The sequence below is a fragment of the Stegostoma tigrinum genome, chromosome 13 (assembly GCF_030684315.1).
Source record: "Stegostoma tigrinum isolate sSteTig4 chromosome 13, sSteTig4.hap1, whole genome shotgun sequence".
Taxonomy (NCBI): Eukaryota; Metazoa; Chordata; class Chondrichthyes; order Orectolobiformes; family Stegostomatidae; genus Stegostoma; species Stegostoma tigrinum.
The window spans coordinates 70,203,827-70,229,901 of record NC_081366.1 but is presented as its reverse complement, the minus strand read 5'-3'; the positions used below and the strand labels follow the sequence as shown (position 1 = coordinate 70,229,901).

Genomic DNA, 26,075 nt, shown 5'->3' with positions numbered 1-26,075 from the left:
TAACGATCCTCAGTGATGAGGAAACTTTCAGTAAATATAATTCAGGGCAAAATTACTTGAGCAAGTATGAGCTAATTAAGCAAAATCAGCAGAGACTGTAGAATTTAAGATAGAGAATGGGGAAATGGGAAAGAAAATGAACAAGTATTTTTCATCTGTCCTTTTTGAGGAAAGTACAAAAAATCTCTTAGAAAATTGAGGACTGGGAGACTTATGCAAATAAAGAAATTAGTATTAATAAAGTGGTTAAACAGAAAACATTAATGAATCAAAGACTGATAAATCTCCTGGATTGGATGGACTATATCCGAGAGTGTTGAAGAAGGTGGCTATAAAGGTGGATGCTTTGGTAGTTAGAACATAGAACAGTACAGCACAGAACAGGCCCTTCAGCCCACGATGTTGTGCCGACCATTGATCCTCATGTATGCACCCTCAAATTTCTGTGACCATATGCATGTCCAGCAGTCTCTTAAATGACCCCAATGACCTTGCTTCCACAACTGCTGCTGGCAACGCATTCCATGCTCTCACAACTCTTTGTGTAAAGAACCCGCCTCTGACATCCCCTCTATACTTTCCTCCAACCAGCTTAAAACTATGACCCCGCGTGTTAGCCATTTCTGCCCTGGGAAATAGTTTCTGGCTATCAACTCTATCTGTGCCTCTCATTATCTTGTATACCTCAATTAGGTCCCCTCTCCTCCTCCTTTTCTCCAATGAAAAAAGTCCGAGGTCAGTCAACCTCCCTTCATAAGATAAGCCCTCCAGTCCAGGCAGCATCCTGGTAAACCTCCTCTGAACCCTCTCCAAAGCATCCACATCTTCCCTATAATAGGGCGACCAGAACTGGACGCAGTATTCCAAGTGCGGTCTAACCAAAGTTTTATAGAGCTGCAACAAGATCTCACGACTCTTAAACTCAATCCCCTTGTTAATGAAAGCCAAAACACCATATGCTTTCTTAACAACCCTGTCCACTTGGGTGGCCATTTTAAGGGATCTATGTATCTGCACACCAAGATCCCTCTGTTCCTCCACATTGCCAAGAATCCTATCCTTAATCTTGTACTCAGCTTTCAAATTCGACCTTCCAAAATGCATCACCTCGCATTTATCCAGGTTGAACTCCATCTGCCACCTCTCAGCCCATCTCTGCATCCTGTCAATGTCCCGCTGCAGCCTACAACAGCCCTCTGTACTGTCAACAACACCTCCAACCTTTGTGTCGTCTGCAAAGATGCTGACCCATCCTTCAATCCCCTCATCCAAGTCATTAATAAAAATTACAAACAGTAGAGGCCCAAGGACAGAGCCCTGTGGAATACCACTCACCACTGACTTCCAGGCAGAATATTTTCCTTCTACTACCACTCGCTGCCTTCTGTTGGCCAGCCAATCCTGTATCCAGACAGCTAAGTTCCCCTGTATCCCATTCCTCCTGACCTTCTGAATGAGCCTACCATGGGGAACCTTATCAAATGCCTTACTGAAGTCCATATACACCACATCCACAGCTCGACCCTCATCAATTTTTCTAGTCACATCCTCAAAGAACTCGATAAGGTTTGTAAGGCATGACCTACCCCTCACAAAGCCGTGTTGGCTGCATTTGATCAAGCCATGCTCTTCCAGATGGTCATAAATCCTATCCCTCAGAATCCTTTCTAACACCTTGCAGACGACAGACGTGAGACTTACTGGTCTGTAATTGCTGGGGATTTCCCTATTTCCTTTCTTGAAGAGAGGAATTACATTTGCCTCTCTCCAGTCCTCAGGTACGACTCCAGTGGAGAGCAAGGATGCAAAGATCCCCGCAAGTGGCAAAGCAGTTGCATTTCTCGCTTTCCAAAGCAGCCGAGGACAAATCTGGTCCGGGCCTGGCGACTTGTCAATCTTAATGTTTGACAAAATTTTCAACACATCAGCTTCCTCTATGTCTATCCATTCCAGCGTGCACACCTGCTCTTCAAAGGTTTCATTCTCTACAAAGATCGTTTCTTTCATAAAGACAGAAGCAAAAAACTCATTTAGGGCTTCCCCTACCTCCTCAGACTCCACACACAAGTTCTCTATGTTATCCCTGATCGGCCCTACTCTTTCTTTGACCATTCTCTTATTCCTCACATAGGTGTAAAATGCCTTTGTGTTCTCCCTAATCCGTTCTGCCAAGCCTTTCTCGTGCCCCCTCCTGGCTCTCCTCAGACCATTTTTGAGCTCCTTCCTTGCCTGCGTGTAATCCTCTCTAGCTGAACTTGACCCTAGCTTCCTCCACCTTATGTAAGCTACCTTCTTCCTTTTCACAAGAAGCTCCACCGCTCTCATCATCCAAGGTTCCTTTATCTTACCCCTTCTTGCCTGTCTCAGAGGGACGTACTTACTCATCACTCGCAACAACTGTTCCTTAAACAGTCTCCACATGTCTTTAGTGCCCTTACCATGGAACAATTGCTGCCAGTCCATTGTTCCTAACTCATGTCTAATCGCATCATAGTTTCCTCTTCCCCATTAAATATCCTCCATTTTGCCTAATCCTCTCCTTCTCCATAGCTATGTAGAATGTGAGGCAGTTATGGTCACTATCACCAAAATGCTCTCCCACCACAAGATCTGATACCTGCCCCGGCTTGTTTCCGAGCACCAAGTCTAGAATGGCCTCTCCCCTCGTCGGCCTGTCAACGTACTGCGTTAGGAAACCCTCCTGAGCACACCTTACAAAAACAGCTTCATTCAAATCTTCTGCTCGAAGGAGGTTCCAATCAATATTAGGAAAGTTAAAGTCACCCATTACAACAACCCTACTACGTCCACACTTTTCCAAAATCTGTCGAACTATGCTTTCTTCAATCTCCCTGCTGCTATTGGGGGGGCTGTAGTAAACCCCTAACGAGGTGACTACTCCCTTGCTGTTCCTAATTTCCACCTATACTGACTCAGTAGGCAGATCTTCCTCGACAATGGAAGCTTCTGCAGCTGTGATACCTTCTCTGATTAGTAGTGCTACACCCCCTCCTCTTTTTCCCCCCTCCCTATTCTTTTTAAATGTTCTAAACTCTAGAACATCCAGCAACCATTCCTGCCCATGAGAAACCCATGTCTCTGTTATGGCCACATGGAAGTTATCTTCCAAAATTCTGTAGATTCTGGAGAGTTTTCTGAAGACGGAAAAGTAGCAAATGGAACATCACTATTTTTAAAAAGAGACGGAAAAAGGAAATGGAGAATCACAGATCTTTTAGATTCAAATTTTGCCAACCTCTAATGTGAAACTATCATAAAGGATATGATAGTTGACACTTTGATTCTACACAGCGTAATTTTTTTACTGTGTGGTTATGAACGAAAAATCATGTTTGACAAATCTGTTTAAGAATTTTGAAGATTACTTTTAAAATAGGACGTATAGCAAATGGTGGTGATAGGTGTATGCTGGTAGTTGGTATGGCCTGATTGGTTGTTGGGAGGGATGAATCTGGTTGGTGGCTGGAAGGGAGGATCAGAAGGTGGAATGAAAGGGTGGAGGTGTGGCTGGAAAGGGAGTAGGGGGAAGGGTGGGAAAGTTATTTGAAATTGGAGAACTCAGTGTTGAATCCTGTGGGCTGTAGGGTGCCTAGGCGGAAGATAAGGTGTGGTTCTTCAAATTTGCATTCTGAGTTGTTGCAAAACTAGAGGAGCCTGAAGATGGACATGTTGGAGGTGGAGTAGGGTGGGGAGTTGAAATGGGCAGTGACTGGAAGGTTAATTTGGCCGTAACGCGCTAGGTGAAGATGCTCAGTGAAATGGTCACATAGTCTACTTTTGATCTTACCAGTATAGAGAAGGCCACATCGGGAGCACTGGATGCAATAGACTGGGTTGGAAGAGATACAGGAGAAGCTCTATCTCACTCGCTTATGACTCTGAATGGAGATGAGGGAGGTGGTGTGTGGGCAAGTGTTGCATCTTTTACGGTTACAGGGGAAGGTACAGGATGGGTTGGAGTAGTTGGTGGGGAGTGTGGTGCAAATGAAGAAGTCGTAAAGGGAATGGTCCTTGCAGAAGGCACAGAAGGGTGGAAAGTGGAAGATGCGCTAGTAATTATTTACCAAAATTCACTGGACTCTGGGGTGGTTCCCGCGGATTGGAAAACAGCCAATGTGACGACACTGTTTAAAAAAGGAAGTAGACAAAAAGCAGGTAACTATAGGCCAGTTAGCTTAACTTCAGTAGTGGATAAAGTGCTTGACTCTATCATTAAGGAAGAAATAGCAAGACATCTGGATATAAATTGTCCCATCAGGAACATTCAGCATGGGCTCATGAAGCGTAGGTCATGTTTAGCTAATTTTGTGGAATTCTTTGAGAATATTACTTGCATGGTGGACAATAGGGAACTTGTGGATGTGATATATCTGGATTTCCAGAAGGCAATTGACAAGGTGCCACACCAAAGGCTGCTACATAAGATAAAGTTGCACCGTATTACAGGTAATATTTTGGCATGGATAGAGGATTGGTTGACCAGTAGAAAGCAAAGAGTAGAGGTAAATGGGTGTTTTTCTGGTTGGCGGTCAGTGGCTACCAGTGTGCCTCAGGGAATCAGTGTTGGAACCTCAGTTATTTACAATTTACATAGATGATTTGGAGTTGGGGACTAAGTGTGGTGTGTCAAAATTTGCACATGACACTAAGGTGAGTGGTAGAGCAAAGTGTGCAGAAGACAGTGAAAGTCTGCAGAGGGATTTAGATAGTCTAAGTGGATGGGCAAAGGTCTGGCAGATGGAGTACAATGTTGATAAGTGTGAGGTCATCCATTTTATTTGGAATAATGGTTAAAAAAAAATTGCAGCACACTGCTGCGCAGAGGGACTTGGGAGTCCTTGTGCATGAATCGCTGAAGGTGGGATTGCAGGTGCACTAGTGCTAGTTTTTCAAAGACCCTCACGGATTTGATGCAAGATCAAGACATGACCTGGTTACAAAAACACAATCCTTTATTATTAAGCAAATACAAGCTGCAGAGGATCACTGTACACAACTAGGCACAGAGTGTTGAGTATCATGAGCGATTCTCCCCAAACAGGGAACAGTCCCCGCTTTTATACCCTTGGAATTGGCAGATACATAAGACAAGTATTACATCTGAGAACAGGACACAGCTTTGATCGTCACGAAGTGTATGATAATGTCAGGATGCGATTTCAAGTAGTGACAACTGCCTGGCTTGATCAAAGGTCACTGACCTGGCCATTTCAGTAGAAACAGGGGTAGGCGGCAATTGGGTAGAGCCATAAAGATTACAGAGTTTAATGTTTTTTGTGTTTACAGATATTTCACACCCCCACATACGTTTCACACCCAATCCTATTCAGGCAGGAAGTTGAGACAGTGTTCACACACCCCTGTATGAGGAGAGAAGGAGTATAAAAATTCATGGGATCTTAACTTATTAACATCTCACCATGTGATTAAAAACCAAATGGAAATTTGTCTAGCATTGCTCAAAGGATGGAGTTTAAAAACAGGGAGGCTATGCTGCAGCTGTGTAGGGTCCTGGTGAGGCCACACCTGGAGTACTGTGTGCAGTTTTGGTCTCCTCACTTGACAAAAGATATACTAGCACTGGAGGGGGTGCAAAGGAGATTCAGTCGGTTGATTCCAGAGTTGAGAGGGTTGGATTATGAGGCGACACTGCGTAGACTGGGATTATACTCATTAGAATTCAGAAGAATGAGGGGAAGTCTTAGAGAAACATATAAGGTTATGAAGGGAATAGGTAAAGTGGAGGCTGGGAGGTGTTTCCGCTAGCAGGTGAAACTAGGACTAGAGGGCATCGTCTCAAAATAAAGGGAAGCAGATGTAGGACCAGGGTTAGGAGGAACTTCTTCACCCAAAGGATTGTGAATCTGTGGAATTCCCTGCCCAGTGAAGCAGTTGAAGCTACCTCACTGAATGTTTTTAAGGCAAGACTAGATAAATTTTTGAACAGTAAAGGAATTAAGGGTTATGGTGAGTGGACGGGTAAGTGGAGCTGAGTCTCAAAAAGATCAGCCATGATCTTATTAAATGGCAGGGTAGGCTCAGTTGGCCAGATGGCCTACTCCTGCTCCAAGTCCTTATGTTCTTATGTTTCAGGTGGTGTGTCTGATTGGAGTTGGCAGAAGTGTTGGATGCAGAGGCTGGTGGGATGGAAAGTGAGGACAAGGAGAACCATATCTTTATTATGTTTGGAGGAGGTGTATGGTAGTTAAGAGCTGTAGAGCAGTGAATGGAGGAGGAGAGGTGGAGGACTGCCTGGATGACAGAGAAGGAGAAGAGGCCGTTGTTTGAAAAAGGCAGACATCTGGGATGCTTGGGAGTGGAATGTCTTCTCGTCACAGCAGATGTAACGGAGATGGAGGAATTGGGAAAACGGGATGGAGTTTTTGCAGAATATGGGATGGAGGGGGCCTAGTCTAGGTAGCTATGGGAGTCTATGGATTTAAAGTAAATGTTAGTGCGTAAACTGTCACTGGAAATGGAAATGGAGCAGTCAAGAAAGTGAGGGAGGTGTCTGAGATAGATCAAGTTAATTTGAGGGTGGGGTGGAAGTTGTTAGCAAAGCTCATCAACTGCTTCAGCTCAGCCTGGGTGTAGGATGCAGCATTGATGTAGCCATCAACGTAACGGCGTCAGTGTTGGGGAACAGTACTGCTGTACGTGCTTTTCTGTCTGTATCTGTCTTTCTGTGTCCCTAAGGTGATTTCTGTAATGGAATTAGAGTTTTAACGGGTAGATTATAATTTCGCAGTTCATAGTTGTTTAGTTGTAGCTAATGTGTATTTGTTCCGAATAAATAGTAATTCTTGTTAGATACAAAACCTGGCCCATGCTTTCTGTCAACCCAGGTCTAAAAGACAGATGAACTGGGAATTCTGTGTGTTTTTAAAAAGCCTTTAATTTCATGATGACTCTGGGAATAGTGGGACTTGAGTTCCAATGTGCCATCCCAGTGTGTCATAGCACATGTCCTTCACAATAAGCAGGAACGGTTTTCTATATTACCGACAGAATCTTAAACAATTAATGGAATTCCATACCCATCTCATTCATCTTGGAGTACAGTTTCCATGTGGTTCTCCCTGCTTCACACACATAACAATGCATTGCTGTGCCATGCCCCCTTACATGGCTTTCCTAGTTGATGTCCTGATCTTCCTCTTCATCATCAGAAGATTGCTGTAAATCCCCTATTCCTTCTGCATGTAGGTTATTCCCTCTTAGTCATCTTGCGTGGTCAAGTTGACAGCGTGTACAATGTTGCATAACATCCTTTCTAGGTTATTCTGCCAGGAGCCATCTATACATCAGCGCCATATATTAAGGAGATTTATTGTCTGTTTAAATATGGCTCTGGTGGAAGCATGAAGCAGTGATTTATCTTAGTTCTGTGTCAGTCTAATGATTTTGTAAAGGTGTCATGAGCTGTGTTTGGAGGGAATAGCTCTTGGCTTCTTGCAGCCATCCCAGTATGGCCTGAGGCCTGAGAAACTTGGAAGCAGATAGGAATCAGTAAGCTGTCTCCTGTATAAGAGTAATTGCACCTACCTGAAATTTGGTGCAGATCTTAAAGATTTGGCATTGACAGTCACATATAATTTCAACATTGATACATTGGAAACCTCTTTTGTTCATGATTTTAGCAGGTTGGTGATGGACCACACTTAAATCAGTGTGGGTTACTTCCTAGCTACATGTCTGTCATCATCACAGGGGAATATTGTGAACAGCTACGATCCAGTGAAAATGGCATTAGTGACATCCTAGATGCACTTGTAAATTGAAGATCAGGCAATTTCACAAAGGTCCCCATTTTGTTCCTTGAAACAAGTGTCTGACATAAAGGTTCCGGGCAGCTCTGAACCTGACAGCCAACAGATAGATTATCTCACCCTTCTGAGCTCAAAATACGCCTCTATCTACAATCTCCCCCTTTTACTGTAGTCAGCTCCTCAGCATTCCAAATGCAGTGATCCCTATACCCCGTCTTGAGGTTGGGATAATAATGTGCTGAAATCACATTTTTAAATAAAGTGAAGCGACTCCTTGTAACATAGAACATTACATTACAACACAGTACAGGCCCTTCGGCCCTCGATGTTGTGCTGACCTGTCATACTGATCTGAAGGCCATCTAACCTACACTATTCCATGTTTGTCCATATGCTTGTCCAATGACGACTTAAATGTACCTAAAGTTGGCGAATCTACTACCGTTGCAGGCAAAGTGTTCCATTCCCTTACTACTCTCTGAGTAAAGAAACTACCTCTGACATCTGTCCTATATCTTTCACCCCTCAATTTAAAGCTATGCCCCCTCGTGCTCGCCGTCACCATCCTAGGAAAAAGGCTCTCCCTATCTAACCCTCTGATTATTTTATATGTTTCAATTAAGTCACCTCTCAGCGTTCTCCTCTCTAATGAAAACAGCCTCAAGTCCCTCAGACATTCATCGTAAGACCTTCCCTCCATACCAGGCAACATCCTAGTAAATCTCCTCTGCACCCTTTCCAAAGCTTCCACATCCTTATAATGCGGTGACCAGAACTGTACACAATACTCCAAGTGTGGCCGCACCAGAGTTTTGTACAGCTTCACCATAACCTCTTAGTTCGGGAACTCGATCCCTCTATTAATAAAACCTAAAACACTGTATGCCTTCTTGACAACCCTGTCAACCTGGGCGGCAACTTTCAAGAATCTGTGTACATGGACACCGAGATCTCTCTGCTCGTCTACACTACCAAGAATCTTACCATTAGCCCTGTACTTTGCCTTCTGGTTACTCCTACCAAAGTGCATCACCTCACACTTGTCTGCATTAAACTCCATTTGCCACCTCTCAGCTCAGCAGCTTATCTATGTCTGTCTGCAACCTACAGCATCCTTCGTCACTATCCACAACTCCACCGACCTTAGTGCCGTTTGCAAATTTACTAACCCGTCCTTCTACGCCCTCATCCAGGTCATTTATAAAAATGACAAACAGCAGTGGACCTAACACCGACCCTTGCAGTACACCACTAGTAACTGCTCTCCAGGATGAACATTTCCCATCAACTACCACCCTCTGTCTTCTTTCAGCAAGCCAATTTCCGATCTAAACTGCTATATCTCCCACAATTCCATTTCTCCGCATTTTGTACAATAGCCTATTGTGGGGAACCTTATCGAACGCCTTGCTGAAATCCATATACACCACATCAACCGGTTTACTCTCATCTACCTGTTTGGACACCTTCTCAAAGAACTCAATAAGGTTTGTGAGGCACAACCTTCCCTTCACAAAACCGTGCTGACTATCCCTAATCAATTTATTCTTTTCTAGATGATTATAAATCCTATCCCTTATAACCAACACTTTACCAACAACTGAAGTAAGGCTCACTGGTCTATAATTCCCAAGGTTGTCTCTACTCCCCTTCGTGAACAGGGGAACCACATTTGCTATCTTCCAGTCATCTGGCACTATTCCTGTAGACAATGACGAGTTAAAGATCAATGCCAAAGGCTCAGCAATCTCCTCCCTGGCATCCCAGAGGATCCTAGGATAAATCCCATCCGGCCCAGGGGACTTATCTATCTTCACCCTCTGAAGGATTTCTAATACCTCTTCCTTGTGAACCTCAATCCCACCTAGTCTAGTAGCCTGTAGCTCAGTATTCTCCTCAACAACATTGTCGTTTTCCAGAGTGAATACTGTTGATAAATATTCATTTAGCACTTCCCCTATCTCATCTGACTCCACACACAACTTACCACTACTATCCTTGATTGGGCCTAATCTTACTGTCATCATTCTTTTATTCCTTAAATACCTATAGAAAGCCTTAGGGTTGACCCTGATTCTATCCGCCAACAAATTCTCACGTCTCCTCCTGGCTCTTCTGAGCTCTCTCTTTAGGTCTTTCCTGGCTACCTCGTAGCTCTCAAGTGCCCTAACTGAGCCTTCACATCTCATCCTAACATAAGCCGCCTTCTTCCTCTTGACCAGAGATTCCACCTCCTTCGTAAACCGCGGTTCCCGCACTCTACAGCTTCCTCCCTGCCTGACAGGTACATACTTATCTAGGACACACAGGAGCTTTTCCTTGAATAAACTCCATATTTCTAATGTGCCCATCCCCTGCAGTTTCCTTCCCCATCCTATGCTCCTTAAATCTTGTCTAATCTCATCGTATTTGCCTTCCCCCCAGCTATAACTCTTGCCCAGTGGTATACACCTATCCCTTTCCATCACTAAAGTAAACATAACAGAATTGTGATCGCTATCACCAAAGTGCTCACCTACTTCCAAATCTAACACCTGGCCAGGCTCATTACCCAGTACCAAATCTAATGTGGCTTAGCCCCTTGTTGGCCTATCTACGTACTGTGTCAGGAAGCCCTCCTGCACACACTGGACAAAAACTGACCCATCACCCCTCGAACATAGCTGTGGTAAACTATTTTATCAGAAACAGACTTAATGTCAAGTGAAATAACACGACTGTTGAGCAGGCCATTTATGAAAAAGACTCAAATAAAACTGGACATGGAACACAAGTAGATACTTATTTTTGGAGAGTCAGTGGATTTACAGTTTACACAATCTGGACTTTATTATATTTCTTTATGTTCTCTAATCAAAGTATGACTCCTTGATTAATTGGCATCAAGAAAACAGAGTTTAAAGCAGTCAAGACTAATTCTCCTAAAATTACAACTTTCTTCACCCACTTGCTCACAGTTTAAAAATCCTACAAAAGGATTCAGGAGTAAGGGATGAGGAGTACTCTAACCTTATAGAAGTAATTAATGTTAAATGCAGAAAAAAAATTATTATTGTGCTCCATTAATAAGAGGCTGTAATGAAATTACAACAATGGAAAAGCATTTGGACATGGTAGTTGTCTTTTCTGAAGGATGTGGGATCTCAAGACTGGCGGCACATATTTAAGGTGAGAGGAGAGAGATTTTAAAAACACATGAGAGGCAAAGTTTTTACATGGAGGATAGTTCATGTGTGGAATGAACTTTCTGAGAAAGTAATGGGTGTGGGTACAATTACAACATTTAAAAGACATTTGGATAATTACATGGATATGAAAGGTTTGGAGGAATATGGGCCAGGAGCAGGCAGGTGGGACTAGTTTTAGTTTGCGATTGTGTTCGGAATGGACTGTATGGACCAAAGGGCCTGTTTCCATGCTGTATGACTCAGTGACACTTTAAGAGAAAAACATTTTGTTGCAATTTGTCGACATAGCTATATTGCAAAGAGACAAAGGTAATAGTGGACAAGGTAATGGAAAAATAGGTAGGACCCAGAGGGACTGCCTGCTAAATTCCTAACTGTCAAGGGGAAGGGGTTGGATTTTTCAGTGATGAATTTAGAGATAGGAAAATATGAACATTGTGGTAATGAACCCAGCAGTGGAAAGTCCCTTTTGTAATGGAGTAATTGAAATAAATCACTTAATAGGTGAGATGCTTTATACAATCTAGTCTACGAACCAAGTTGTTCATTAATATCTTCCTTGAATGGAAAGTCCATGCAAAGAACTCACTGCATAGGTTGGGGTTACAGTTTGTATCAAATTTTTTTTTAGTACAATTTGTAAAAAAAAAAACAAACATTTCTTTGGAAAAAGATAATCATCCTGTAGCTTTGGAAGGGATTGTAATTATCTCAATTTTTTTAATGCCCGTAATTCAGGTAGAATGGCATTCATTAATACTAAGGTTTCAGAGAAAATTCAGTTTTACTGCATGATATAGGGTAATCAGACGTAAATTTAATTCAAAAATATGATATATTACAACTGACAAGGACAGAAGGAGTGAAAATCTGTGGGTAAATGCTAATTTTACAGCACCGACAGTTACGAGGATCAGATTATGGCAGATGAAGGATTGACTGAATACGGAAATAATGATACAGAATTTGACTAATTTGCTGCATATGGTCAAAAATATTTGGGAAATGGAATCACTTTTGGTTCCAACTGTGGGCAGATTGAAATGTGGTACCGTATGCTGAAAAGTGATTTTCTTTTTTGTTGGCTGCCAGTCTTTTCTCAAAATTCCTCTTTGTTTTCTTTCATATATTTTTTACTTCCCTTGTGAACCACCTATATTTCTCTTGGTTTTCAATTGTATTTTCTTCTGGTCACCTGTCATTAGTACACCTTATTATTTATTTTAATTACTATTTCCTTTGTAATCAATGCAGCTCCGAATTTGATTGTCTCATCTTTTGAAAAAATACACCTTGACTATACCCAAGCCATCTCCTCTTTTAAGGCATCCATTGCTCAGTTGTGTTTTTTTTTATGCGAGTCTTTCAATCCAATCTATCCTGCCCAGCTCTGTTATTGCCCCACTGATGTCACCTCTCTGCCAAATGATTTTTCTTACTCTGAATTGACCATTGTGAATCTTTACCATCATTTGAATACCTACAGTATGATGTTCAGTGTCTGTAGGATGTTTCCCCATTGATGCTAGATCCACTTGACACATCCCATTTCTAAGGACAGAATCCAACAGTGCATCCTTTCTTACCAGTTGTTGTAGGAAATTCTCCTGAACACAATCTAGGAACACTCGCCCCCTAGTTGCTGTAGTGATTATAACGAGGTCAGCCAAGAGGGCCTCATAGAATACAAGTTCCCTGATTGTGGCTATTAATCTGGCTTAATCAGGGAGCCCAAGCTGACAGATAAGAACAGAAGTGTCAGACATCTTGTTCCCTCTGCAAGCTCACTCAAAGGGAGTTAGATCAGTATCAAGGATTCTCCATGTATAAATAAAGGGTGACTTGATGACTGGATACTCGCCTCTGTGGAGTTATTTCATTGCAATGAGGGAAAAGTACACTCCCTAAGAAGTTCATTTGTAACCCTCTTCTCTGAGTTGGGTTAAGCATTTGTGGTACCATGCCATTATTTGGGAACTTAGACTCGTTCAATGCTGACGTGAAAGACTGGGCCCAGTATGTGGAAAGAATGCATTACTTTTCCTGGGCAAATGACATTGTGGCAGATGAAAAGCAATGAGTAATTCTCTCGACAGCTTGTGAAGCCAGCCTTTTTGGCTGTGAGCAGTCTAATCTTCCCATCAGCTCCAGATACTAAAGCCTTTCTAGAGTTGAAGAATTTAGCTAAGGAATGTTATGACCTCAAACCTACTCAAATTTTTGACAATTCAAGAACCAGGGAATCCATATCAGGATTATTGACGTGGTTAAAATGACTTGCAGAAGCATGTAACTTTAACCCTTAAAGAGATGCAGAGAGACCATTTGCTATGCGGGATTAACGTAACCATGCAAAATGCCTACAAGCTGAAGCCCACCTGGACTTCAAACAGGCACTACAGCTGGCTTTATCATTGGAAAATGTGGCCAGTGGAACGTATGAGTTACAGGATATTCCAATGGAAGTGGACACCCTTGCCAGTCCAACTTAGCTTGGGGAACTGCCACTTAACTGAAGGCAAACTGCATAGCCTCAGTCAGGACATAATCTGAACAGAGGGACTCTAAATAAATCCGCAGCAAAACCACAAAACAAAGCCAAGCCTCAGCTAAATGGTTAAAATTTTCTCCAGGTTCCAGGTCAGAAAGCCATTGTATTTGTTTCCAGTGTGCAGACTCAAGACAGCAGAAGAGTCCCACTAGACCTTAACTGAGTCAGAGAACTCATGGGCTGCTTTCCAAGAGAGTACACACTCTGGAAAGTCCACCTACATCTGGCTAAATTGCTTAGCAACCTTCAAATCAGAATTAATCAAAATAAATGTTTCGTCAATGGTCACCTGGTTCTAATGAAGGTTGATACTGGCACAACCATTTCAATCATTACAAAAACAATCTTTAATAAAATTTGTTTCAGAGATAGTAGGAACTGCAGATGCTGGAGAATCTGAGAGAACAAGGTGTAGAGCTGGATGAACACAGCAGGCCAAGCAGCATCAGAGGAGCAGGAAAGCTGACGTTTCGGACCATACCTTCTGAAGAAGGGTCTAGGCGTGAAATGTCAGCTTTCCTGCTCCTCTGATGCTGCTTGGCCTGCTGTGTTCAACCAGCTCTACACCTTGTTATCTTTAATAAAATCGCTCTGGACTCCAACCCTTAATTTTGCGCAAGACTGCAACTAGACTGAGAATCTATGTTGGGGAACCTTTACCTTAAAGGTACAACTATGGTTCTGGTCTCCTATGAGAAGCAGCTGATTCAGTTAACTGACTGTATTAAAAGGCTTAGGCCTAAGCAAAGTCAGGGTGAAAAAGATTGAACTAGATTGGCTCAACATTTTCCAATTAGAAAATGGCTGCCTGAGTGAAGTCCTGATTAAAAAGCTGGAATTTTTTAGGAAGTTCTAGGGACTATCAAAGGGAGAAATTCTACGATTCTGCAAGGCCCACCCAAGGCCATTTGTCTTATGGGCAAAAGTAGATGCAGTAATCAGAAGGCTGGAAAACAAAAGAATCATTAAACCAGTCTGGTTTGCAGAATGGGCAGCACCGGTCATACAGATTGTGACGCCTGATGGATCGGTTTGCCTTTGTTGGGATTTTAAACAAATGGTAAACAGCCTTTCTCTGCTGAATTAATACCCAGTTCATCACATAGAGGATTTATATGCAATGCTGGCAGGGGTGTTGTCGTTCACGAAGCTGGTATACTTGCAATTGCAGTTAAGTGAGGATTCCCAGAAGTATGCTACAATTAATGCCCATCAGGATTTGTACCGATATACGAGACTTCCACTTGTGGTACATTCAGCCTGTGCAATTTTTCAGCAGTTGATGGAGAGCACTTTACAAGGTCTACACCAGGTTGCTGTTTATCTAGATGTCATACAATAACGGGGAAGAGCAACAAAGAGCAGTTGGTGAAGTTGGACATAGTCCTTAGACTTTTCTCCCAGGCAGATATGCACCTCAGAAGGGAAAATTATGTGATCCAGGCACCCTGAGTAACCTACTTGGGCTACAGAGTTGACAAGACTAGGTTATAGTCGTTGGAAGATAAAGTAAGGGTGATCAAAGTTACCCAACTCCCACATGTGTTACACAGCTTAGGCCCTTCCGGGAGCTGGTGAATTATTTTAGAAAGTTCATACATATCCTAGCCTATATCCTGGCATCTGAACATCAACTCCTAAAGAAAGATCAGCTTTGGAAATGGTCACGAAGCAAAGCCACAAATTTCAGGGAAGTGAATAAACAACTATCACCTCCAAGGTGTTATCACACTATGATCTCAAGCACTGTTTGGTATTAACGTGTGATGCCTCCCTGTATGGCATTCGGGTAGTATTAGCTTGTAGGTGGCCCAATGGAGAGGAGCACCTGATTGCGTATGCATCCAGGACTTTGGCTAATGCAGAGCATCAACAGGCCCAGATAGAAAATGTTTGGCAGTCATATTTGAAGTCAGGAAATTCCACCAATACCTTTACAGAAATAAATTTGTAATAACCACGGACTATAAACCCCTGATAGGTCTACTTAAAGAGGTCAAGGCTGTTCCAGCTCTAGCTTCAGGGTGAATTCAGCAGTGGATTCTAATACTAAGTGCCTATAATTACAAGTTGGAAAACCATCCAGGAGGCCAAATAGCAAATGCAGATACATTGAGCAGCCTATCGTTGGCAAATACACCACCGGTATTACCATCACTGGAAGAGTCTGTCATGCTTCTACATTTTCTGGAGACACCTTCAGTGAGAGTTGACATTTCAGACTTTGGACACAGAAAGATCCAGTCCTGGCAATACCGGTAGCGATGGGGGAAACCAGTGGCCTGTCACAACTAGAATTGAAAACCTTTTTGGACTAGGAGAGACCAGATCACAGTAGAGTCATGGAGCCATAAAGTCACACAGCATAGAAACAGACCCTTTGGTCCAGTCTATGCCAACCATAATCCCAAACTAAGCTAGTCACGCATGCTGGGAGGCAAGGGAGATTGTCCCTGACAGAGGTCGCTGCCAGATACTGGCTGAACACCACCAGGTCATCCACAGGTTTCCGAAATGAAGATGTTGGTGAGAAGTTATGTCTGGTGGCCAGGATTGGATGCAGACATAGCCACGTTGGTAGGACAGTGCCCAGAGTGCCAATGAGAACAAAACTTAAAGCCAAAAGCTCCCCACATATGTGAGAATAGTTGGGTGGATTTAGTTATACATTGACTATGCAGGTCCTTTCATAGACTCTGCTAAGCAGGGAGACAATTTGCTTCATGGGAGGAAGTTTAGTGTAGGAACCACGGAATGGCCCTGCATGGGTGAGTGACATGGTCAACACGAGATGAGGACATATAATGTTTGGGTAGATGCAGTGGCCCTGAGCAAGTACGTGGACCATATGAAAGCTGCAAACATTCAAATAGTGTGGGAGCAAAATATGCCCAGCTCCTCGACAGCCTTTCCAACTATCCCAGAACCAATGGGTTCTCCCTGTCTATCAAGTGTTGAAGATACCTCTGAATCTGAGATGGACACATGGATGTTACCACTTCAACACCTTTGCCTCCTGAAACAGAATGAATTTCTTTCGAGACACGCTGGTGCAAAAAGTGAGCTACAGTGCATTACATAATTCTGTGTCAGAGGAACCTCACCTGGTGCTAAAATGCCCCAGGAGGAGCAACAAAATAAAGAACTGGCCCATGTCCTTGGACTTAGAGGAGAAGGGATGTATTGAATATAACAAGGCCAGCTAGCTGGGTCTCATAGAATATGAGCTTCCTGATTTGGGAGTCAAGAACTCCCCACGTGTCATTTGGTGATGGGATGCTGGCCTCTGTGTAGTTGTTTCACTTGCCTTTTATACTACCAATATCCCAGTATATATTTTGAGTTCTACATTATAACTAATCTATAATGTTGGCATCTCTCAATAATTGCCCTGCAGATGTGTTTCTCTACCTTCCCATTAGTTAGAGGTCTATGAACTACACCAAACAATGTAATTGTACCTTTTCGGTTCCTTAGTTCTAGCCGAATTGAACTCGTTTTTGAACCATCTGAGACATCCCCTTACTACAGCACTGCAATGTTCTCCTTAACCAATATTGCCACCCCTCCTTTTTTCCTCTGAATACCTTGCACCCAGAATATTCCACACCCAGTCTTGACCTTTCTTGAGCCTGGTTTCTGTTATCTCCGCATCATCATATTTCAACGTGGTAGTCTGCACCTTTGATGCCCCAATCTTATTTGTGACACTGTGCATTCACATGCATACACAATACTTATTACCTTACTGTGACTTCAGCTATTGACTTTGTATTCTTCATGTTAGTACTATCTATCTCTCCAAGTATTTTTGTGAACACTGGTATTCTTGTCTGATACTTGTTTGTATTTCTTTGTTCCTACAATTGACAACTTAGTTTAAAGTGCTTCTAACAGCTGAAGCACAATGCGCCATCAGAAACTCAGTCTCACACTCAATTTACTGATCAACAAAGTATCTGTTGGCAGAGATGCAGAATGCCTTCATCATTAGTAATTTTTGTTATCCTTCCTCTTTCTGACCACTTTATACTTCCTGAGCACCTGAAAGGAGGGAATGCAACATTAACATTGTGGTATAGGGATGTGGAAAATGGGAGGACCACTGGGAGAGATAGGTTGGAGTTCTTATATGTGGGAAAGTAAAACATTCAAGCTTAAGCCATTTACACTTGTAAATCAGAAGCAGTTAAGTAAGGGGAGGTTTAATTTTGGACGGAGAGTTCTGTTGTAAATACTGTAATCCACAGTGGTTTTAGCCTTCTACATTAGTATTGGCTAACATCACCACTTCTCTATGGACAGGACACGCAGGCAAAATTGTTTTCCCCGTTTATCTCTAGCTGCCTCTGGATATATACCAACGCTAACAAGAGACGAAACAGCTCCATTGGATGTTGTGCCGAGTGTTTAGGTGATGTGGCTGATATACTTGAATAAGATCCTCTGTATATAAGCTGAGAGATGTGGATGTGAGACTTGCAGTCAAACTAAGTTTATGTGTATTCAGTGAAGCATTTGAATGCCTGGTATGCATTGTGATTGTTGGTAGGAGGGGTTGTATTAAATTGACAGTGTTGGATATTTAATGCATTTGTTAGGATGTGGCATTTAAAATTGTAGTAATTGATTTAACCTCACATGGAAGTCCATTAAACTTCTTGCAGTCCAGTTTTCAATTAGTACTGGTCTTCTTTGTTCTCACTGCCACAGCCTAAGACTGAACTAGAGCAGTAAACAGAAATAATCAAAATAAAAGTCTCTGGCTTTTTTAGTAACATTTTAGGCTATCTTGGCTATTGTGGTATCTCTTTCTTAGTTACAATATTCCATTTTGCTGGTGTGAGTATGAATAATATTTCAAAAGTGTTACAAAAGCCGAATAAAGTCAGATGAATTTGGCAGAAATCTGAAATAAGAATAGATTTGGCTAGAAAAACTCAGTTGGGTCAGGCAGCATTGGAGAGAGAAACAAAGTTTGCATTCAGCCTTCCTCAAAGTCTGTTTCTTTCTCCACTGATGCTGCCTGACCTGCTAAAACTTTCCACCTTGCTTGTTCTTTTTAAAAGCTGTTAGATTTTTGTTCCTTTGCGAGATATACATACATAGTTCTGGCAGATCTAGGCCCTGCTGTGCTCTATATAAGACCGTTGTAGTTCAGGATGTTCATGTTATAGATATGCAGACTTCTGTTCAACCTGGCCTAAATGCTAAATACAAACTGAAAGAACTGCAAATACTATTCTGAGGAGGGGTCACTCAACCTAAAATGTTAACTCTGATTTCTGTCCACAGACTTGATCAGCTTCTCCCGCAATTTGTGTTTTTGATCTGAATGCTACTTCACTTGCAATGGTAGAAGAACATTATATGTTCTGTTGGTCTTTGCTGACATAACTGAAAAATTGAGCTTTAAATTTCGCATGGTCCACTAAATTAGAGCAAAATTACCATCCTGGTATTGAGGGACTGTCCTATGAGCAAAGACTAAACAGATGGGACTGTCCTCACTGAGGATTAGAAGAATGAGAGGTGATCTCATTGAAATATGTAGAATTCTTAAGGGGCTTGACACAATAAATGCTGAAGAGATATTTCCCATCTTGGGAGAATCTAGGACGAAAGGTCGTAATCTCAGAGTAAAGGGCTGCCAATTTAAGACTGAGATGAGGAGCAATTTCTTCCCTCAAAGGGTTATGAGTCTTTGAAACTCCTGCCATGGAAAGCTGTGGGGACAGAGTGCTTGTACACATTTAAGGCTGAGGTAGTTTTTTGATCAGTAGGGGAATCAACGGTTACAGGGAAAACACAGGAAAGTGGACCTGAAGAACGTTGGATCAGCCAGGATCCTATTGACTGGTGGAGTGAGTCAAGCCTACTCGTGTTCCTATTTCTTATCGTCTTATGGGCACAAAATCAAGACCCCATATTAAACTGTTGCATACTGCATAATTTGTTTTTATTTTATATATTTTCTGGAAACTACAACTCGTTTCCTGTCCTCCAAACACTGGGCTATATTTTAATTAACACATAACAAATTCCATGTCGCCCATATGGCCAGTCATAGTTGACCTTGGAGAATGAGTTTCAGAGGGGGGTTCTATTAAATTTGATCTTGTCCTAATTCAACATCAATTCACTGTGATCAGGCACAGGACCTGAACTGAATTCCTCCTGCCTACTCAGTTGTACTGTGATCAATTGTAACACTACACAACTTTAACTAAGTTCAGCTAAAGGCAGCAGACTGGGAAATAAATCTTCCATCCATGTGGAAAAAAAACATTTCAATAACACTTCATTGACTGTAAAGCTAAAGCACTTCAGGGTGACTTCTTAAGATGTGAAAGAAGCTTTGAAAGTGCAGGCCTGTTCATTTTTTTTTCTTAGATCTGACCTGTATGATTCAATTGTGTATTGCTTTCAGCAACTGCACAAACAGATATATTAATTATTCAAAAGAGGGCTAAATTGGAATAGGCTCATTGTGTAAAATAGATCCAAGTAAGAAAGGATTTATATTTTTATAGCAGCTTATCGTTCATCAGAAATATCTTGAAGGACTTCACATAGAGCGAATTCTCTGAGGTGCAGTCTTTGTTGTGTATTGGAATGGTAGTATAGTGGTTATGGCATTTGTTGCAACACTGCAGTGTGACGCTAAATAGTAAAATAACATGAATTAAAGCAATTCCAGCAGCTGTCACGTGCTGAGCTACTTTGATACAGAGCTGTCAATCAAAATATTAACAAAAGCAATGTAAAGATAGTTGCACTCCATATTAATGGCATCTAATATCTTAGTTTCTCAGAAAATGCTAATGCATATATGATGGGATGTGGCTTGGTTTTAAAAAAGTGTGTTAATGATACTGTTAATGCACAGATCAGCCAGAAAGTTCACGGGAGTAAAAAATAAAGTGAGACATGAATCTTAAGAATGTGCTGGTTGAGTTATAGCACTTTACTGTTAGCTTTGCACAAACATTTCATTCATACCCTTTTTCATACTTTTAAGAACGTACTGGATTTTCACATTAACTACGCTGAAAAACTCTCAAGAAAATATTGCCTAAAAAATAACAACATCAAGTATTAATTGTTAAAGTAATGAAATCAATTTTGTGCCCGAGAAAGAAAGCAATTTAAATGGCCTCGTATCTACAGTAATTTTTTGTAATGAGATTTCGGTTTATTTCCCTTTTAATCCAATTTTGTTTTTCTTTTTCAGTGCCAGGCTTCACTAATACATCCTCATTTTCAATTGCTAATCCAATTCTTTAAGTCTAACATCTTATTGGTCAAGGAGATTGACTATTCACCCATTACTTACTGAAGTCCCAGATTCCCATGCGTTTGTCACCCAATTGTAAGCTTGCATTCCCAACAAGTAATGGAACAAAATCATTCAGAGTTCATGGGTGCTGAGTAAAGTCTAATGGCACATATCTTGAGTTGCCTGCCCTAGCAAGATCTGACCTAATCACCAGTGCCTAAATTCAACCAGGAGTTTTACTGATCTCTCTAATGATCAGATGAAAGGAACGTTGGAGATGTGGTAAAAAGTGAGAGGAAAGCTTTATAACAGAATTTGATATGGGTGGGCTGTGAGATGAGCTGAAGAGTGGCAAGTGGAATTTAAACCTAAAAATCCTGGGTGATGCATTTTCGGAGGACTAACAAGGCAAGGAGTACATTTGGGATGTAGGACCTGAGAAAGGGAAGAGAGTCACAGGGACCCTGGTGTGAATGGCCATAGGCCCTTGAAAGCAACAGGGCAGGTAGGTAAGGTGTTTGAGGAGGCATGAAAGATGCTTGTCTTTGTTAGTCAAGGCATTGAATACAAGAGCAAAGAGGTTATGATGGAACTCAGTGGGGAGGCAATGGCCTTAGTGGTATTACCACTGGAGTGTTAATCCAGGGACCCCAATAACATTCTGGGGAACCAGGTTCAAATCCTGCTATGACTTATGGTGGAATTTGAATTCAATAAGATATCTGGAATTAAGAATCTTGTCAATTGTCAGAATTACCTACTTGGTTCACTAATGCCCTTTAAGGAAGAAAACTGCCATCTTACGTGGTCCAGCCCACATGTGACGTCAGAGCCACAGCAACGTGGTTGACTGAACTGAACTGGAGTATGGATGGACAATAAATGCTGCCTAGCCAGCGACGTCCTCAGCCCATTAATGAATAAAACAATTATTTCAGAGATAATAGGAACTGTAGATGCTGGAGAATCTGAGACAACAAGGTGTAGAGCTGGATGAACACAGCAGGCTAAGCAGCATCAGAGGAGCAGAAAAGCTGACGTTTCCGGCCTAGTGATAATGGGAACTTCAGATGCTGGAGAATCCAAGACAATAAAATGTGAGGCCCCTTCCCCCACCGCATCCCAAAACCAGCCCAGTTCGTCCCCTCCCCCTACTGCACCACACAACCAGCCCAGCTCTTCCCCTCCACCCACTGCAGCCCATAACCAGTCCAACCTGTCTCTGCCCCCCTAACCTGTTCTTCCTCTCACCCATCCCTTCCTCCCACCCCAAGCTGCACCTCCATCTCCTACCTACTAACCTCATCCCACCTCCTTGACATGTCCGTCTTCCCTGGACTGACCTATCCCCTCCCTACCTCCCCACCTATACTCTCCTCTCCACCTATCTTCTTTTCTCTCCATCTTCGGTCCGCCTCCCCCTCTCTCTCTATTTATTCCAGAACCCTCACCCCATCCCCCTCTCTGATGAAGGGTCTAGGCCCAAAACGTCAGCTTTTGTGCTCCTGAGATGCTGCTGCGCCTGCTGTGTTCATCCAGCCTCACATTTTATTGTTTCGGGCCTAGACCCTTCTTCAGAAATGGGGGAGGGGAAGGGGGTTCTGAAATAAATATGGAGAGAGGGGGCGATGGATAGAGGAGAATATAGGTAGAGAGGAGACAGACAGGTCAAAGATGTGGGGATGGAGCCAGTAAAGGTGATGTAGGTGAGGAGTTAGGGAGGTGTTAGGTCCAGGGACTGACAGGTCAAGGGGGCAGGATGAGGATAGTAGAGAGGAGATGGGCGTGGGGCTTTTTGAGGTGAGGAGCAAAAGAATTATAGTGGATTTGAGTATGGTAGGTTTCTAGAACTTATTGTCTAAAGGGGTTGGTAGAAGTGGGACCCCTCAAGGCATTTAAGAAGTATTTGGATGACCACTTAAAATGTCATAACTTACAAGGCTACAGGGCAAGTGTTGGAAAATGGAATTAAAATAGATTGATGCTTGATGATAGGCCTAGACACGAAGGGTCGAACAGCTTTCTTCTGCAATGTGAAATGCCTGTGACCCTCTCTTCAAAACATTCTTGCCTTCCTTCTATTGGACAGCTATTTATCTTATTCCACTAATTTTTTCTTCTAACATCATCTCTTCTGTAAGAGGCTGTGGGAATTCCAAATGCAAGTTGTTCACAATTACATTGTATACAACCTCCATCCTTAACACTAACATTACATACAATTAATTTTGAACTTACCAAAGTCATTAAGGAAACCATTACTTAATATGAAGCATCATGTAAAAAAGATCTCAGCCACTTTCCAGGTTTTTGTTCTTTCTAACAGATGCCAGTGGTTATCAATCCAGTTTAGCAACACTGGCAAATTATGTTGAATTTTTTGACCCCAGCAGTGCTGAGAATGTAAATATGCCAAACAAACCCAACACTGCGGAATACTAGCTGTCAAAGAAATGTGTTGAATGATACTGTATGGCAAAGCATAGGGGACAAGATGAAAGGATGTATGTGGAAATGCATAGTATGGTTGTGAGATGATACCTTGAGTATGTGTCCACTTCTGATCACTGCACCACAATGATGATAGAGTTGTTCAAAGAATATCCCTAAGTAAGGAGGAAACCTTAGTAATTTTTCTTTGAAAGAAGACAACTAAGGAAATGTCTTCTAGATACCACTGGATAACATCTAGTGAAGCCCTTGGCAGCAGGAAACAAGGTGGGTGTGGAATACAAAATGTCAGCTTCCAGACATTGGGATGAAAATTGTGAGTTAAATTGGTGACGGGTTAAAGGTAGTTTGGTGTTCTTAATGGCAAGTGGTAGGAACCAATTTTAAATACATTAACATGTGATGTATGTTTATTAAAATACGTGTTCACCAGGTTAAATTGTACCTTTACAATTAAGTCGACAGCAAGTGAAAAAACACATGCCTTCAAATTCAGGATTAGCTAAGTGTGATATACTGTAGGCAAGGTGGCCTTCCTAGTGGATTAAAATGCGTAAAGGTACATAAATCCCTAGGACCTGATCAGGTGTATCCCAGAACATTGTGGGAAGCAAGGGAAGAGATTATGGGGCCCCTTGCAAATCATAGACAGCCATAGGTGAGGTGCCAGAAGATTGGAGGGTGATTAATATTGTGCCATTGTTTAGGAAAGCCTACAAAGAAAAGCCAGGAAACTATAGACTGGTGAGTCCAACATCTTTGGTGCGTGAGTCATTAGAGGGGATTCTGAGAGATAGAATTTATATGTATTTCAAAAGCAGGAACTGATTACAGATAGCCAACGGGCGAGTTGAATTGAACGATCTGTTTTCGTGTTATTTTAATCCATGATTCAATGGACTTGGAGTGAGTTGGTGCTCCTCTTCTTGTTTGGGGAACTTTGTTGGACCAGGATAGAGAAGGTTGAACTGCTGCATTTAAATTAGGTGACACCTTTCCAGGGATATCAGGCCACCTATCTGTGAAAGAAAGGGCAGCAGCTGTCAGGGGAGGTTGGGCATGGCTGTCTATAAGATGGAGGATGGTTGCCATCCAGAAAGGTCGGGGCATGGCAGTCCCAGGCAGGAAGATCTGATAATGGCAAGCATCAGAGGGCCTATGCATGACAGTTGAGGGAGCTTCACTGAAGGAAGCCCAAACATGACAGATAGGGAGTCAAGGGTGACTGAGGACAGATCAAAGACGAAGTGAGAAGAGTCAAGGATAACCAAGGGCAGGTCAAGGGTAATAGAGAAATAGTCAAGGGTACCGGTTGCCAGGTTAAATGGTGATGGTGGGGTAACTAGCCTAGGTCACAAGAAAACATTACTGATCATAGTCCTTCATTCCAAAGGAAAAGAAGCCAGCTCAGACCAAAGTACAGCAAACCAATCATGCAAGCAGAGAGTGAGGAAGAAACTCCAATGATAGTAATTGTGCAATGATGCTGAGTCACAGCAACTAGCAGCAACATGTTCCTGTGACCAGGTATCCTAACTGACAGCAACAGTAGCAAAACAGCCAGTTGTCAGCCAAAAGCAACCAAGAATAGCACCCCTTCACGTGTTGTGTGATCAGCAGATCAAGACGGGTGGTCAAATTTCCACCTCGTTATATCAAAGTTTGAATTACTGATTTTGTTAGCTTTGTTTTTACATGTCTGTATAATTACTGGATTGACAAACATGCTTATTTAAAATGACGAATATTTCGTTTGGATTCAAAGGGGTATGTTGTATATCTTGTAGCAATAATGCAATATACCTTTAACAGACATACTTATTATGATGTCCTCATCTAATAGTAGATAGATCTCAGTTTCCATCCTATTGAATGCTCTTTCCGTAACACACTGATGACAGCATGCTATAGTACATTGAATTGCTTGACTTGAGCCAGGCATGCAAATGCCTGTGATTGTAGTATACTTATGGCAACACCTGGTGTTGTCATAAAAGTTCATTGAATGACCACATTTAACAAGAACTATATTTCATTCATATTTTACAGGAGCCAACATTGTGATAGTGAAGATCATCAGCTCTCATGTGATATCACATCAATCTCCAAGTTATTTTCTTCTAAAGAGGCTTGGAATTGTCCTAAAATTGTCCTTCTGCGAACGTCAAAATCCAGGTCAATGCTTCAGGACTTTTGTCGAAACTGGAAACATTGCAAAAGTCAGGAGAAATGTAAGGACAGAAGAGTTAGTCTTATAGGACCAAAGAAATGGGATGATAGGGCGAGAAAAATAAAGAAACTAAAATTGTGACTTAGCAGGTGTGCTACTGTGTGAAACCTAAAATAAGGGGAAAACTGCAACATGAAGAAAAAGAAACAAAATGTGGTACAGAGTTTATGTTTTAAAATTGTTGAACTCACTGTAAAGAGCCTAATTAAATATAAGGTGTTATTTCCCCAAGCTTAAATTGAACTTCACTCAAATAGCGCTGCAGGCCAAGAGCAAAGCTGTTAGTGCAATAGTAATATAGAGAATTAATATGTTAGCACCGAGCGCTCACGATTGTGGTTGCAGACTAAATGGAAGTCATTCACAAGTTTAGTCTCTAATGAAAAGGAAGCCACATTGTGAGTAGCGAATACGGAGACTAAATTGAAAGTGCACAAATTTCTGCATCACCCAGAAGGAGAGCTCGGGGTCTCAGATGTGAGGAGAACAGAGGTAAAAAGGCAGGTGTTGCATCTGCTATATTGTCATTACTTGGAAAGGTGCTGTCGGAAGGGATTGAGGTGTTGGGGATAGTTGAGAAGTAGAT

General features: G+C 42.1%; 1 long non-coding RNA gene across 1 annotated transcript in view; it reads left to right on the top strand.

Moving 5' to 3' along the window:
- Nucleotides 1–25,567, top strand: part of LOC125458234 (uncharacterized) — a 29,849-nt gene extending 4,282 nt beyond the window's left edge. The window contains exon 2 of the long non-coding RNA XR_007248797.2: nt 25,309–25,567. This is a non-coding gene — a long non-coding RNA (uncharacterized LOC125458234). The remainder of the gene's footprint in view (nt 1–25,308) is intronic.
- Nucleotides 25,568–26,075: the final 508 nt, after the last annotated feature.